The sequence below is a fragment of the Phyllostomus discolor genome, chromosome 6 (assembly GCF_004126475.2).
Source record: "Phyllostomus discolor isolate MPI-MPIP mPhyDis1 chromosome 6, mPhyDis1.pri.v3, whole genome shotgun sequence".
Taxonomy (NCBI): domain Eukaryota; kingdom Metazoa; phylum Chordata; class Mammalia; order Chiroptera; family Phyllostomidae; genus Phyllostomus; species Phyllostomus discolor.
Window position 1 is genome coordinate 27,540,206 of NC_040908.2, and position 16,396 is coordinate 27,556,601.

At 47.5% G+C, this 16,396-nt stretch overlaps 1 long non-coding RNA gene across 1 annotated transcript; it reads right to left on the reverse strand.

Annotated features, from left to right (window-relative positions):
* Window positions 1–250: 250 nt before the first annotated feature.
* LOC118501079 lies at window positions 251–13,383 on the reverse strand. Its single transcript, XR_004903653.1, has 3 exons — window positions 10,291–13,383; window positions 6,723–6,727; window positions 251–261 (listed from the first exon to the last, which is right to left on the reverse strand). It is a non-coding gene; the product is annotated as an uncharacterized LOC118501079 (long non-coding RNA).
* Window positions 13,384–16,396: the final 3,013 nt, after the last annotated feature.

Genomic DNA, 16,396 nt, shown 5'->3' on the forward strand with positions numbered 1-16,396 from the left:
AAGTTAACAGTGTTATAAATGTTTGCATTATTGCTACTGTTATCACTGCTCCTCCAGAAGTGAGCTGGTGGTGTTTTTGGAGGTCTGATCTAACCATCACCTGAGCAGTGCGGTCTGGACTGGACTTTTCCAGCTCTCCATTCAGAACCAGGGTGACCGCACCTGGCCTGCTCCCTGTCTCCAGGCCACCTCCCTGGTTGCCCCCTCCCTGCCAGTCCAAGTACTACTATCACGCCTTTCAAATGTTCCCTGTGAAGGAAGCTCTGAGTTCTTCTTGCGGGTTAATTACACAGCCTAAGAACATGGATTTTACTGTTTTTTGTGTTCTGAGCCCCGCCTCTCTTCCTCCTCCTTCCTGGGTAGCCTGAATACATTTTTAAAATGCATAAAAGAAAATACAGAGGACCTCAAAGGAAACCAGTCATTTTGAAATACAGTTATCAAAATATTTTTAAAAGTAGTGATATAGTAATATCTGTACTTCTTCATTAATGGATTAAATAATAAGATCTACAGGTAGGACTAATAACCATTGGCGCTTTGAAGCAGTGATGCGCAGATGATATTTGCAGACACCAGCTACAGCTGCGGTGGGATTTGAAAAGGCCCGCGATCACTGCTAATACTACTGCAGTTGATTGCCTCCTGTCATAATTTCAGAAGAAGCTAAATGTCAGTTAGGAGTTAGTGAAGATAGAGACGTCAGTATTTTCCCCCAAAGTCAAGGACCCTTTTGAGTTCCATCCATTAATCCCTTAGCAGGGAGGCACTCCAAGTTAGAAACACTTGTTTTGAAGCAGTGTTTTGTTTGTTTGTTTGTTTCATTTTTTTAACCTGGGGATCTATTAGAAATGTAACCCCCATCCCCATTCATTGAATCAAAAACTCCGGAGTGGGACCGCGCGATCTGCGGTCTGCGTGAGAACAAACCCCCAGGTGACTCCAGCTGGAGGAACCGCTGTCTTCGAGTCTCGGGGCAGAATGCGTGGCAAAGACGACTCCTTACCCCAAAGTCCGACAGAATGATGGTGACCCTCCATTTCCTCTCTCTGCCTCCCTCAGACTCGCCCTCCACCGGGGGCAGGCTGGTGGTGTGAAGTCCAAACACCCACGATTCTCGTTAAAGCTCAGGGAAGTGCTACAAAGCAGCAAGGGAAGATAAAATACAGCCGCAGGGACAGCCACTAAGGTTTCACTCTTTTATGTACATAAAAAATAACAGGGCTTCTAGTTATCTCCGTAAAAGTGAGAAAACTTGTCTGGCTTATTACTACCGTGGTTAGCACTAGGAAATAATTAGACACGCTTAATAGCTTGCTAGTGGTTCCGGGAGGAGGGAGCCATTTTCAAGGCATCATCAGCCTTCCACGATCACTGGGCCATTACGGAGCCTTTTCGGCCGGTGCACGCAGAACCGGGCACTTGCGCATTTATCAGTGCTGGTGTGGGCGCCCCCTCTCCACCAGCCCGTGCTCCTTCCCTCGGAGCTAGCAGCGTCCTCCCTGAAGGCTCTGGCTGGGGGCCCCGCCCCGTGGCGGGCTGGCGGAGAGGGCTGCCGCCGATTCGATTCGCAGCTAGGGCCGCCGCAGGAGACCTCATCTCTCCTCTGGCGCTTTTTAAGGGGCTCGAGCACGTTCGTCCTGTCCCGGTTTCCTTTGGGAAACACTGCGAAGTTTATAACATGCCGATTCACTGAGCCCAAAGCACAAGCTTTGGAAAGCTGAAGGCATATCGGTAGGCTGGACAGTGATCTCTCACCTGGTTGGAAGGAGGATCCTTGGCCGTTATTGGATGTCAGAGGGTTGAGCTTCAGGACTGAGTGTGAAAAGAAAAACAGAATCTGTAAGTGGAGAAAAATCGAACTTACATCTTTCCAGCAGGTGGCAGCATAACTTTACCTTCCGCACCAGGCAGTTCAGCGTTTGCAAACCTGGCTTGCGAGCCACCACCGGGGACTCCCCTTCTCAGTACTTAGGGCTTGATATCCCCTAGCAAACTTAACTCCAACTAACCTTCTCCATTCCACTCTCTTTCCAGTACCATCAATTTTTCTGACTCTTTATCTGAGCATCATAAACTTGTCAGAAATACTTAGTGATTGTCCTTCTAGACCTGGATCACTGAGAAAGAATTTGGGCAAGCCACAATTGTGCTATCACCCTAAAAGTCTGGGGCTTTTCCCAAACACCTTCAGCCTCCTCATAGAAGATCTGCTACCCAGAGCTAAAAGCTACTTGTATTTGGAACCTAGTAATGAGATCGCTTGCCTGGCTGATACACATATCTCAGGGGCTAAGGGAAGCAGCAAGGAGAACACGCTTCAGGATTTAACTCTGCACAGTCTTTGGAAAGATGAAATCCTAACCGGTAAGTCATACATGGGAGCATACACTTTTGCACATGGTTATGCTACAAGGAGCAGGATCACCTCTCTTCATACAGAATTTCAGAGTCAAATCACCTAATTTAGCTGCTCGCCTGGTGTAGGAATGCCTCTCGCAGTGTGACAACCAGAGGGAGACGGAGTCCCTTCCAGTTCGCAGACAGTATTCACAACTTTTAGTGCTCACTACAAGCTTGGAAGGCACGCAGGTGACGTGACTCGCCCAAGGGCTCACAGTTGCTAGTACGGCCTGGCTTCAAGCAGCGGTCTCATGACAGCACAGCTGCCTCCCAGGCACCCTTGGCTGTTTGTCCAGCCCTGACCGAAAACTGCCCACGAGACAGTCTGTGCCACTCTTCGGTAGCTCTGATTTTGAGAAACACTTTCCCTACTGTCTAGTTACGTTCTGCTGCATAACAACTACCCCCCAAATTTAGCAATTTAAAACAGCAACCATGTTCTCACATCTCATGGTTCTATGTGTCAGGAATTCAGGGAACGCTTGCCTGGCTGATTATTCTGTTCTATGTGGCATCGACAGAGGCCATGTGGTGGCATTTAGTTGGCTGATGAGCTAGCTGGTCTGAAGAGTCCAGGGCAGCTCCTCTTACATGTCTGGCTCCTTGTCATGGATGCTGGAAGGCTGGGCTGGGCCTGTCAACCGGAGCTCCTCCATGGGGACTCTCCCGCACGCAGGCCTCAGGGAAATGGGGCTTCTTACGGGACGGCCCGGAGCTCCAGAAGCGAGTGTTCCAGTGATCAAGGAGGAAGCTGCATGGCCTTTCATGACCTAACCTTGGAAGTCGTATGTGCCCCTCCCACTGTTTCCTATTTGTCAAAGTAGTTGAGAACCTGGCCCACCCAGGTTCTAGGGGAGGGGAGGTAAATTTTGCAGTTTTATTATAAACCTAAAACTGCTCTTCAAAATAGTCTATTAAAATATTTTTTTAATGGGAAAGCAGGCACTTGTTCAGCTCCTGGTAACACTTCATCTCCCACATTGTAAGGTAAAAAATAATGATATATTAATCATATTAGATAAGGTGAGATTAAAAAACAATAAAAATTGTCAAGGGTAGTTGAAATATGGATTTGTATCTACTATTGTTATTGATGTCTTATTAAAAATAAGGTATCGGCCCTGCCTGGTGTGACTCAGTAGATTGAGTGCCGGCCTGTGAACCACAGGGTTACTGGTTCAATTCCCAGTCAAGTCACATGCCTGGGCTGTGGGCTAGGTCTCCAGTAGGCGGAGTGCTAGAGGCAACCACACATTGATCTTTTTCTGTCTCCCTTCCCTTCTCCTTAGAAGTAAATAAATTAAATTAAAAAAATAAGATATTAAAAATGTTATAGCTAATTTTATACCTTATTCAAATTTATTTTTATATTTTAAAATGTATATAACATAATATACAATGTCTTTATTTTTTATGTTGTATAGTCAATTTTATTTATATTAACTTTTATTTTTCAATGTATTTTACTGATTATGCTATTACAGTTGTCCCATTTTTTCTTCTCTTTATTCCCTTCCACCCTGTACCCCCTCCACCATCATTCCCCCACCTTAGTATATGTCCATGGGTCATATACATAAGTTCTTTGGCTTCTTCATTTCCCATATGATTCTTCTTTTTTTTTTTAAGATTTTATTTATTTATGTTTAGAGAGAGGGGAAGGGAAGGAGAAAGAGAGGGAGAGGAACATCAATGTGTGGTTGCTCTCACATGCCCCCAACTGGGGACCTGGCCTGCAACCTATGCATGTGCCCTGACTGGGAATTGAACCAGTGACCCTTTGGTTTGCAGGACTGCCCTCCATCCACTGAGCTACACCAGCCAGGGCTCCGATGTGATTCTTAACCTCCTCCTTCCTATTTTGTATCTACCATTGATGCTTCTTATTTCTTGTACCTTTTCCCCCATTCTTCCCCCCTTCCCACTAATAACCCTCTATGTGATATCTATTTCTGTAAATCTGTTCCTGTTTTAGTTGTTTGCTTAGTTCGTTTTTGTTTTTTAGGTTCAGTTGTTGATAGCTGTGAGTTTGTTGTCATTTTACTGTTCATATTTTTTATCTTCTTTTTCTTAGATAAGTCCCTTTAACATTTTCTATAATAAGGGCTTGGTGATGATGAATTCCTTTAACTTGACCTTATCTGGAAAGCACTTTATCTGCCCTTCCATTCTAAATGAGAGCTTTGCTGGATAGAGTAATATTGGATGTAGGTCCTTGTCTTTCATGAGTTCAAATATTTCTTTCCAGCCCCTGCTTGCCTGTAAGGTTTCTTTTGAGAAAGCTGATAGTCTTATGGGAACTCATTTGTAGGTAACTGTCTCCTTTTCTCTTGCTGCTGTTAAGATTCTCTCCCTATCTTTATCTTGGGTAATATAATTATGATGTACCTTGGTGTGTGCTTCCTTGGGTCCAACTTCTTTGGGACTCTCTGAGCTTCCTGGACTTCCTGGAAGTCTATTTCCTTTGCCAGATTAGGGAAGTTCTCCTCCATTATGTTTTCAAATAAGTTTTCAATTCCTTGCTCTTCCTCTTCTCCTTCTGGCACCCCTATGATTCAGATGTTGTAACGTTTGAAGTTGTCCCAGAGGTTCCTAAGCTTCTCCTCATTTTTAAAATTTCGTGTTCTTCATTCTGTTCTGGTCAAAAGTTTATTTCTTTCTTCTGCTCCAAACTGTTTATTAGAGTCCTGGTTTCCTTCCTGTCACTGTTGCTTACCTGTACATTTTGCTTTATTTCACTTTTCATAACCTTCGCTTTTTCCTCTATTTTGTGACCATACTCAACCATTTCTGTGAACATGCTGATTACCAGTGTTTCAGACTCTGCATCTGATAGGTTGTCTATCTCTTTGTCCCTTAGTTGTATTTTTTCTGGTGCTTTGATCTATTCTTTCATTAGGGCCATATTTGTTTTTGTCTTGATACACCTGTTATGTGTGAGGGGTGGAGGCTTGGGTATTCACCAGGGCAGGGTAACCTATGTGAATGTGTTGTGATGCTATATGTGGGAGAGGGATCCAAGAGAGAATAATTCTGCTTGTTAGCCCTCCATCAACTTTCAGTCACTTCCCTTGCTGCCCACAAGTAAATTGGGACCTTCTAGTGCTGATTCCCAGGTGGGTGGGTTTGTGTACATTCTAGGACCCTTGAGTCTCTCCAACAAACTCTCCTGTGAGACTGGGGGTTTCAACCCCCACAGGTTTTTTCAATCAGAGTTTTGAGGCTTTATTTCCCACACTGGAGCCCTGGGTTGCTTAGTATGTCTCACTCCCCAGTTGTTCCTCCCGGTTTATATGCACACAAATGTGGGACTGCCTGCTCTGCCAGCTGCCACTTTGCTCGTTCCGGTCCTCCAGCCGCCATTTTATCGTGCATCCTCTCCACCCTGGCTGCCCGACTCCACCCCTCCTACTGGTCTGCATGAATGTGTGTTCTTTAACTCCTTGGATGTCAGACTTCCATAAAGTTCAATTTTCTGGCAGCTCTGGAGGGTTTTTTGCTTTTAAATTTGTTGTTGTCCTTCTTTTGGCTGTGTGAGGAGGCAAAATGTATCTACCTACGCCTCCATCTTGGTGGGAATTGTATACAATGTCTTTAAAATACACATATGGAGCATGCTCAAAAGTTTTTCTGATGCATCATATGAATAAAAAAGTTTGGAGACCAATGAAATGTATCCCCGTCTTTCCATTAATTTACAAGCAATTATTGAGCATGCACTATATGCACATATTATACTACATATTTTTAAAGATTTTATTTTATTTTTAGAGAAAGGGGAAGGGAGGGAGAAAGATGGAGAGAAACATCAAGTGGTTGCCTCTCACAAGCCCCCAACTGGGGACCTGGCCCACAACTCAGGCATGTGCCTGGACTGGGAATAGAACCTGGGATCTTTCAGTTTCCAAGCTGATGCTCAATCCACTGAGCTACACCAGCCAGGGCTATACTAAATATTAAAGACACAAAATAAGTCAGGTCTTTGTTTTCATGCATTTCGGAAAGAAAAAATAAATTTTAGAAAAGGTAGTTTGAATCAGCCAGGGCTTCACAGAGGGGACAGAGAATCCTGTGGTAAGTGTGAAACCCTTACCTCTGAATCAGTGCATGGTGGCAGGCACTTGCTCTCTTGCTCTACTTTTTCTTTGGACCTTCTGCAGATCTGGTGTGACTTCTGGATGCAGTGATCAGTTGTGTACACAATGTCCCAGAAAGCAGGGAAGGAGACTGTTTCCAACCACTTTCCTGGTGACACTTGGAGCTAGACCACACACCCTGTGAAGGCAGGACCCACAGCTTGCACACTGTTACGTGCAAACTGATCCTGGGTATGATGTCTGGCACATCACAGACTCTAGATTAGTGTTGTGTATCTGAACTGCATTGAACTTCTTGACTGCACCAGCTCACTGGTTAATGTTTTGGGGCAAGTTGTTAACAGTAATTCCTGTGCCTGCAATTAGCAAGCAATTTTTGAGCATGTACTATATGCACATATTATATTAAATATATTTTTAAAGATTTTGGTTCTCCTTTCCAAGTGCACAAATTTAGGTTATTATTCACCTGTAGTCTGTTATTCACTTGTCTCAGTTTACCTGCCCCTTATCTGCCAACTAGTGTCCGTTTATGAGTTCTTCCTGAATTCGTTCTCATCCTTTTTGCTCTTCACTCCACAGAGGAGCACAGTGTCACCTTCAGATATAAAGATTTCACCAGGATCCACCAGGTCATTTATAAAAACGAGGTAAAATAGTTCTGATCCTCCAGGCTAGAAAGGGGATAAAGTCAACTATCTTTGACCTTTAATAGCTCATCAGCTCCCATAGCTGTGAAGGAACAGCTGTGGATTTTAGATCTCTCCTCCTGCTTCTGGACTCTTCCCGAGAATGCTGGCCTGAGAAAAGCCTGAACTGAAGGTGGGAACATCTCTGGTACCCTCCTGAGCCTAGACAAATTTTCCAGTGATCTGAGGAGGTTGAGCACTTTCTTCATTCAGGTGCCCGGACTCTGCTGTAACTTACCTTTTCATAGTTGCCTCTGGTGGCGACAGCATGCCCTGGGGGACCAGGGGTTACAACTTCCCAGCTGACCCACTTCATTGCCTTAGCAGCACTTTGAACTGAGTTACCTAAGTTCTCTGTACCTCAGTGAAATAGGAATAGTCAGACTTAATATACACCCCAGAGAGATACTGAGAGAATAAATGCAAATTATACATCGACAAGGGCCATAGGATTTCAGGAAGCAAGATTATAGTCTTTGTATTTGGAACGGTGGTGTTTTGGGGTTTTTTAAAGTAAGAGTTAGATACAATTGCACATGCCAGAAAACCTAAGGGATTAATAAATAGCTTAAATAAAATAGGGGTTTATTTTTCATTTACATAAGTGAAGTCTGGAGTGGGAAGTCATCAGATCCGGGCTCCTTCTGCCTGGCTGCTCCACCAGCTCCGGCAGGCGGCCCCGTGGGCCAAAATGGCTGTGCTGGCTCCAACAGTCACCTCTGTATTTCTGTAAGCTGGAAGGAGGAAGGGAAATGGATCTTTTCCTTAAAAAACACTTCCAGAAACTTCTATACAAAACTTATAGTCATTGACCAAAACTGAGTTACGTAGTACATCTAGCTGCAAGTAAGACTGGGAAATGTAGTCTTTGTTCTGGGAAGACATCCATCTAGTTATTCATTGCTGGCTCTATTATTAAGAAAGATGTGGAGCCCTGGCTGGTATGGCTCTGTGGACTGAGCGCTGGCCTACAAACCAAAAGGTCACAGGCTGGATTCCCAGTCAGAGCACATGCCTGGGTTGTGGGCCAGTTTTCCCAGCTGGGGGCATGCGAGAGGCAACAGATGGATGGATGTATCTCTCACACATTGCTCTCTCTCTCTCTCTCTCTTTCTCTCTTCCCCTTTCTCTAAAAAGTAAATAAATAAAATCTTTAACAAAAAAAAAAGATAAAAGACTGAAGAAAGGAGACCAAAAGCAGTCTGTGCTGAGGCGGGAAGGTGCAGTCCATTACCAGGAAGAAAATGATACCGATAGCCTATCAAACACACACACACACACAAAGTACTAAGGAGTGCGGAAAATAATTCCTCGATTTTTTTTTCTTTGGCTCACCTGATTAGTCTCTACTGGGCTCACCTTAGAAGGGCACCAGGAGCTGTATGAGTCAGGGTTCTCCAGAGAAACAGAGCCACAGCGAGGCCTTATAACCAGTAGAGTTACTAAAAGGAATTGACTCACGATTACGGAGGCTGAAAAGTCCCGCAGTCTGCCACTTCCAAGCCAAAGACTCGGCAAAGCCAGGGGAGCAGTTCCCATCCAAGCCTGCAGGTCGGGAGTGCTGGTGGTGAGTCTCCATACAAAGGCGGGAGAAGACCGACGTCCCAGCTCATGCGGTGAGTTAGAGTGAGAGAGAGCCTTCTCTCTTCATCTGCCTTTTTGTCCTATTCAGGCCCTGAGTGGATTGAATAATGCTCACCCACACTGGGGAGGGCAATCTGCTTCATTCAGTCAACCGATTCAAATGCTGATCTCCAGGAATATGCACACAGACACACCCAGAAATAATGCTTAATCTAAGACATCTGGGCACTCTGCAGCCCAGTCAAGTGGGCACATAAAATAAAAAAGTCCACCCCCTGTCCACTTGGCATATGCGTCTTCTTAAGCCATATTTAATCTATAAATAAAGACAATAAGAGTCATCATTCCAGACATGACTATCTAGCGTACCACAGAAAAGGCCCCAACCCTTTCCACCAGAACAGGAGGTCAAGTCCTTGAGTGACGTTTACTCTTCTCCTTGATATTCAATGATTTAAATACTATGATGTAAAATCGACAATACTTAATAGTATGATATAAAGTCAATACATCCAATATCACTTGATACAGGAATAGGAAGGAAAAAACCCAAAGATATTTGCTTAATACACATAACTATTCATAACAAAATAAAGATGAAATACTCATGACAATTAAGAGTTCTCATTTCTGTCACTGGTCACATAATTGCAGCTGGCATCTGTAACCATCTCCTTCCACTGCCTGTACTGGAGTCCCTTTGCCTTCCACAGCACCTCAGCCAGTCATTGTTCTTTACCTGGTGGGGTGATTCCTGCATGGTCCGGGCCATTACAGTCTTGCCTGGGTTGGGTTATTGCAGTTTTCCACTCACGTTATCTCAGGGCGTGGCAATAATAAGGAATGGCTTACAGGATCTCCTATATCCCAGACAGACTCTTCCTTACCCCACTGTGGAGCAGCAGTCCGATTTCCCCTTAGCACTCAGGGCGCATCACCGCAGCCAGCACAGTGGCTTCCTTCTCTGCCTGTTGATGCAGGGGCATGAGAAGCCCACGGTGGGCAGATGGCAGTCTTAACTTCCAGTTTAGTGGAGTCATTCTTGTGTCTCTCGGTGGGAGCACTTATCCCTCTGAAACTAAACCCCTGAGCCAGCAGAGCATGAGGTTGCAGGAATAGGAAGTGAAACTGTTGCCAGTGGGTCACTAGGGGTGATAGTGAGTGGTGCCACTTCCCTTTCTACCCCTTGATTCCTGGACCCATGAATCCTGGCTTAGGAGAAAGCCATTCTACCTTCATTTCAAGCCTCAGGATGGTGGGAAGCAAATAAGGCCATTGAGTTCCATGAGTGTGGGCTCATTGCTGTACTTCTTTTGCTGTGGGGTGAGTTTCTTGGCCAGAAGCAATGCCATGTGGAATGCATGACGATGGATAAAGCATTCTGTAAGTTCACAGATAGTAGTTTTGACAGAAGCATTGTGTGCAGAGAAGGCAAATCTGCATATAGAGTGTCTATCCCAGTAAGAATAAACACTGCCCCTTCTATGATAGGCCGTGTTTGTTCCAGGGTAATCAACCTGCTACCAGCTGGCTGGTGGATAACCTGGGCAAATGGTGTCAGATGAGCGACTCAGTGTTGGTGTCTGGCTGGGCACTCAGGGGTGGCTGTAGCAAGGTTGGCTTTGGTGAGTGGAAGTCCATGTTCCTGAGCCCGTGCATAGCCTCCGCCCCTGCCACCATGGCCACTTTGTTCATAAGCCCATTGTCATTGGGCAAAGACCGGGGTAGCTGGAGAAAGAGGCTGACTGGTATGCAAAAAATGGGTCATTCTAGCCACTTGATTACTCAAATCCTCCTCTGCTGAGGTCACCCTTTGGAGAGCATTCACATATGGCACAAGTACCTTCCTGTATTTTTGCCCATTCAGAAAAGCCTATCCACACACCACTCCCCCAAATTTCCTTGTCACCAATTCTCCAATAATGTTCTTCCAAGTCCCTGGTCATCAGCCAAACCATTATCCATAGCCCATGAATTGGTATGTAACTGCGTGCCTGGCCATTTCTCCTTCCAGGCAAAGTGGAGAACTAGGTGCATTGCTTGATACTCTACACACAGAGGGGATTTCCCCTCACTGCTATCCTTCAGGGATGTCCCAGAAAAGGGCCTTAGTGTTGCAGCTGTCCATTTTCAGGTGGTGCCTGCATATCATGTAAACTGGGCCCAAGTCTTCTCTTCCCCTGTCACCTGGACATAGGGAGCTCCCCATGAGGCCATACGTGCCAGCTGGGAGAGAGAAGGCAGTACAGCAGCAGTGGGGCCTGTGGGCATCTGGGCCACTTCTTCCTGTAACTCACTTGTGCTGTCAGGGCCTACTGGGCCTGATCACGTGTACACAACTTCCACGTGACAATGGAATACTGCTGTACACACCCAGTTTTATGGCTCAGTGGGTCAGATAACACCCACCAGCTCAGGTCACAAAGCAACGTGACGACCCATGGTTAAGTGTTCAGTCTCTTCTAAGGCCCAGTAGCAAACCAAGAGCTATTTCTTAAAAGGAGAGTAGCTACCTGCAGAGGATGGCAGGGCTTTGCTCCAAAATCCTAAGGGCCTGAGCTGTGATTCACCTACAGGGGCTTGCCAGAATTTCCAAACAGAATCCCTGCCCACTGCTGACACTTCAACCACCATTGGATCTGCCGGCTCGATGGCCACTGTCTAGACACAGCAGTCTAGACCTGTTGGAAAGCATTCCTTTGCTCTAGGCCTCACTCAAAACTAGCAGCTTTTCAGGTCACTTGCTGGACTAGAGTAACACACCCAAAAGAAGAATATGTTGCTTCCAGAACCCGGAGAGGCTCACCTGGTGTTGTGCCTCTGTTTTGGTTGTAGTAGAGACTAGATGCAACAGCTTATTGTTCACCTTAGAGGGGCTATTTCTCCTCTCTGATCTTTTATTTGTTTCCCTCCCCAGCACCATGGACCCCTCCAACTCTTTACCCCACCTCCTTCCCTTGAAGTCCTAAGTCTTTCTCAGCTTAGCTTCGAGATGCAGCTGTCAGTGATCACACCGCCATAGAAGATGAAGGGACACTGCCCTTCCCACAGCTCTCTGGACCGTAATTTTCTCCAACGAAAAAAAATTGTGTGGTGGTTCATACTGAAGAGTAGTGAATGCTAAGTGGTAGCTCAGGAGGATGAGCACACTGAGGCCCATTGCCTTTTTACACCCCGGTAGGAGAGTCATGGTTTCATAAAACATTTCTTTGCAAAACAGAGACTTCTTCTTCTATCCCGCCATCACCTGGGGCCATGAGATCGAGGTTGAGCACAGAGGAGCAACAAAGGAGGAGGAACTTAACTTCGCACCAATCCTGGATTGCCTGCCTAGACTTTAGTGTGTGAAAGAAATACTTTTTTATTACACTAAATCCACGCTTCCATGTTTTTCTTCATCCCTTCCAGCCGAACCTGACCTTAATTAATACACTATGCATTAGATGAGGAAACTGAGGGCCAGAGAAGCAAGGTGATTTTTAATCTATAACGTAGGAGTGGCATCTCCATATGTATTCCTCTCCACAGAACATTGAGCAACAAACAAAAACAAAGCTGCAGCCCATAATAGTAAAAACAACAATAAGAAAGACAGGTGCATAGAAAAAAAAACATCTGCAGAACACAGATCTCTCTGTTGTAAATCACAGAGGACTGACTAATCTTTCTCTGAAGCTCAGTAAATCCCTTCCCTGGGATTTCTTTCTGGTGACACTGGTAGCTCTGCTTCCTAGTTTCCCTTGCAGATGAGTTGGTCATGTGGCTAAGCTCCATCCAGTGGGTGAGTGGAAGTGATGAAGTGATCTGAGCCCCTTCCAAACCTGCTCTGTGCTCCTTACCTATCCAGCAACTGACCGAAAAGGACTCTAAGGTACTAGGTAAGGGTGGGGCCGCCTGATGATGGAGCCTGGGTCCTAGAATCACCCTGCAGGAAGCCACCTGCTGCCCAGAAGCACCCCTTTGGAACTGTTATGTGGGTGGGAAATAGGCTCTTATTTTGGAACTTACTTGTTTCAGCCCTGTTTAATACAGTCTCATTTCCTGACCTTTGCGTCAGCTGCTTCTGGGTTAGAAGCTGGCCCGTGCTGAGGCAGACTTTTGTTGACACAGTTACCAGGTATGGTGGGATTTTCATCCTTTCCTGGTTTCCAGTTTGGTGCCCAACTCACCCCAGCTGCCTGTGGGTGAGGTGGCACTACCTGTTTGTGGGTCCCGGGCCCCTTCTGGTTCCTGGTTCCAGGGAGGGTGGCGCTGCCCACTGACCTGCCTACGCGCTGAGACTGGGTCTTGGCTCCAGCCATTCTGGACTTTCAATCTTTTCTCTAAAGTCTTGTCTTTACTCGTACCTTGCCCCTAACCCTGCTCCCCATTTCTTCCTATTTGATATTCTTTGCCTTCAGGGTGACCGCTTAGCCTATTCCTTCAGAAAATAAGTAAATGAGAAAGTGAGTTTTGTCTTTTTTATTTACATCTGCGAACTGACACCAGGGTCTAGTCTTTCAGAGAAAACAGAAGTCTTAAATTTCTTTCCATATTCTCCAATTGAAAAACTTCCAGTCTTGGCCCTGGCTGGGTAGCTCAGTTGGTTAGAGCATCACCCCCATCAACCAAGGTTTCGGGTTTGATCCCTGGTCAGAGCACGTACACAAATCAACCAATGAGCCAGTGTAGCTGAGTGGATTGGGTGTGGGCTGCAAACTGAAGGGTCGTTGGTTTAATTCCTAGTCAGGGCACATGTCTGGGTTGTGGGCCAGGTCCCCAGTAGGGGGTGTGCGAGAGGCAACCACACATTGATGTTCCTCTCCCCCTCTTTCTCCTTCCCTTCCTCTCTTTCTAAAAATAAATAAATAAAATCTTTTTAAAAATCAACCAATGAATGCATAAATTAGTGGAACAACAAAATCAATGTTACTCTCCATCTCTCTCAAATCAATAAATAAAAATTAAAGAAAAAGCCCTATAACCCTTTGGGGACCACCACAAAATTCTTATTCACCTTCTGAGGAAACTTCTATCTTCCAACTCATTTGCTGGGACCTTAATGGACAGATTCCAAGCCCAATAAAAAAGCAAAGTTCTGGTTCTCAGCTCTGTCCACTTCCCCTGATTTCCTTCGCATGGAAGTGGCCGGTCGGCAGAGGGGCCTGTTTCAGGCATTCCTTTTACTGATGATTTCAGAGGTAGGCTGTTCTGGTTTTGAGGCACCTTTAAACCTCTGTAGCAGCAGCTAGGTCTCCGTGATGGCTGCCATCTCTCCGCACCTCCCCCCAACTTCAGGGGAACCGTCTTTCCTCTTGGGGCTGATTTGGCATCTGTTATTTCCCCCAAGCTCACCAAGTCACTTCAACAGTAGAGTGTAGAGGAAACAGCTTCCATGAATTCTGAGACCCCAGGAAAGTCGCATCCAACAACATCCAGAGCCTCACACCCACATCTGTCAAATGGGGCACCGGTTACTTTCTTGCCTGCCCTAACAGTGACTATTAAATGATAGGTTTGTGAGGCCACTGCACTCTGCAGAGCACCACATAAATGCTAGGAGTGACTTAGTTCATTATTTTGCTTTTAGAAATTATCCAGCCTCACCTTTCCTGTTTCTAATTCCCTCTGGCCCCCTGCCCCCTCCCTCATGGGGCTGGGAGCAGAAGGGAGGAGAAGGGCGGAGTGACTCCCACTTCCCGGTCAGCCCCCTCGACTCAGCTCCCTTCAGTGTCTGCCCACCCACTCTCTTGTCCTTGCGCTTGGACCAGTGACCTCCCTTGTGAGTCCAGGTGCCTCAGAACAGCTCACTGGGGTCACCAATGGCTCTGCCTCAGGACAAGAGGGCATTTCACATACCTCATCTTGAAACTGGCAGAATCACCTAGCTCAGGTGAAATCGAAGTTCTTATACCACCACCATCTCCGTGGGCAGGTAAACAGATGGGCTTCTATTGGGGCCTACCTGGGGTGTGGAGGAAGTGGGGGCCGAGGTGAGCCCAGTTTGTTCTGGTCCTTGAAGAGCAAGGTCTCAGTCCTCCCTGCCTTCCCAGCTCCTCCATCCCCAGCCACAAACCTTGTTCATGGAATGGCGCTTTCACATATTGCCCGCCTCCCCCCATGCCCCTGACTGGCCAGCACAGGGTTAATGGGGGAGGTGGACAGAGAGCACACACAAAGGAGAGAGCCTCCCACTAAGTACTCATCTCAGCTCTTGGAGTCCTGGCAACAGCCTCATCTTCCCGAGCAGGATGGCCAAGACAGGGCCAGAATAGCAGGAGGAGGTGGAGGAGGGAGACAGCAGCCGGCTGACCCCGGGGTGCCAAGGCTTCCTCTTTACCCCAGAGTACCTGGCACTGGTCGCAACCCCGGGCACTGCAGTGCCCGAGGGTGCATCCTGTCATCCTAGCAGAGGGCGAGTGAGGAGACTGGGGAGTGACCCCAGCCCATCAGGAGATCACCTGTCTCACCCGACTTAAGCGGGCTACTGAGGCGGGGAGCTCTGCTGGTGCCACCCAGTCCTTCGGCGAACTGGCGCCACCGTGAGCTGCCTGTGTCCCTCGAGGGAGTCATTTGCGCCTGCTCCTGCCACCCGGGACCAGGCAGCCCGCCAGTCCCGGCTCTGCGCTCCCAAGCAGCGAGAGTCGGGGAAGAACGTGCGCCGCAGGCTTGCAGAGCCCAGGTTCAAATGCCTGTCCTGCTGCTGCTGCTGCTGCTGCTGCAATGGCGTGACTCTGGGCCAGCTCCCGAATGAAATGAACGTGGCGTCTCAGTTTCATCTACCAGTAAGAATAGCTTCTTTGTGTGGTCGCTGTGAGAATTAAACAGACACCAGTTGTGTAAAGTGCCCGACGCGTAGTAAGCGTTCAAGAAACGGCAGTTATGACCTGTTACTCTGGGGAGCAAGAGGTCAGCATCGAGCTGCGTCTCTCGGCCCCAAGGTTATCAATTTACCCAGATAATTCTAGCAGCAACGAGCTTTTGAGCGAGTGAGAACGCTGGGCAGACCAGCACGGGTCCTTGGAAAAGCCCAGTAGGAGGGGAACCCAGGTCCCGGGGCGAGGTCCGCTCCCGCTGCTGCTCTTGCCTTCCCGTCTGACCCTTCCTTCTCTTTATGGGATCTCAGGCGACTCAAGTCGGGGCAACTGAGGCAGCGCGCTCCACTGTGGTTCTGCAGAATTCTGGGCGCCGGCCGTTGGGACTGGGTGCCGTGGAGCGCAGAGGCAGAATTCCCTGAGTCAGGGTGGCCATCAGGGGCAGTTGCTATGGCTCAGTCTCCTTCCGCCCTTCTAAAGCGTTCTGGATCTCAGGCTTCTGACTCAAAGGGCCCCAGGAAGGGGGTTGTCCAGGGCGCCTGCCCCCAGCTCTCCTGCCCCTAGGCCCCAGAGCTTCACGATACCGGGAACAACTCAGGCTATTCACCCTAGAGGGCGGGCAGCGCTGAGCCTGGCACCCAGTGCGCCGTAGGGACTGAGGAGGTTGCGGCCGCTGGGGGCAAGCGGAGCCGCGGGATTCTTCCCAGCAGCTCGCCAGAGTCCGCGCTGGTACCGCTGCTCTGTGAGAGAGAGTGCGCTTGGCACTCTAGAAGGCCTGGGTCCAGAGTAGGTCTTGATTCAGTGCTGGCAGGGGCTGGGGCTGCTAGGG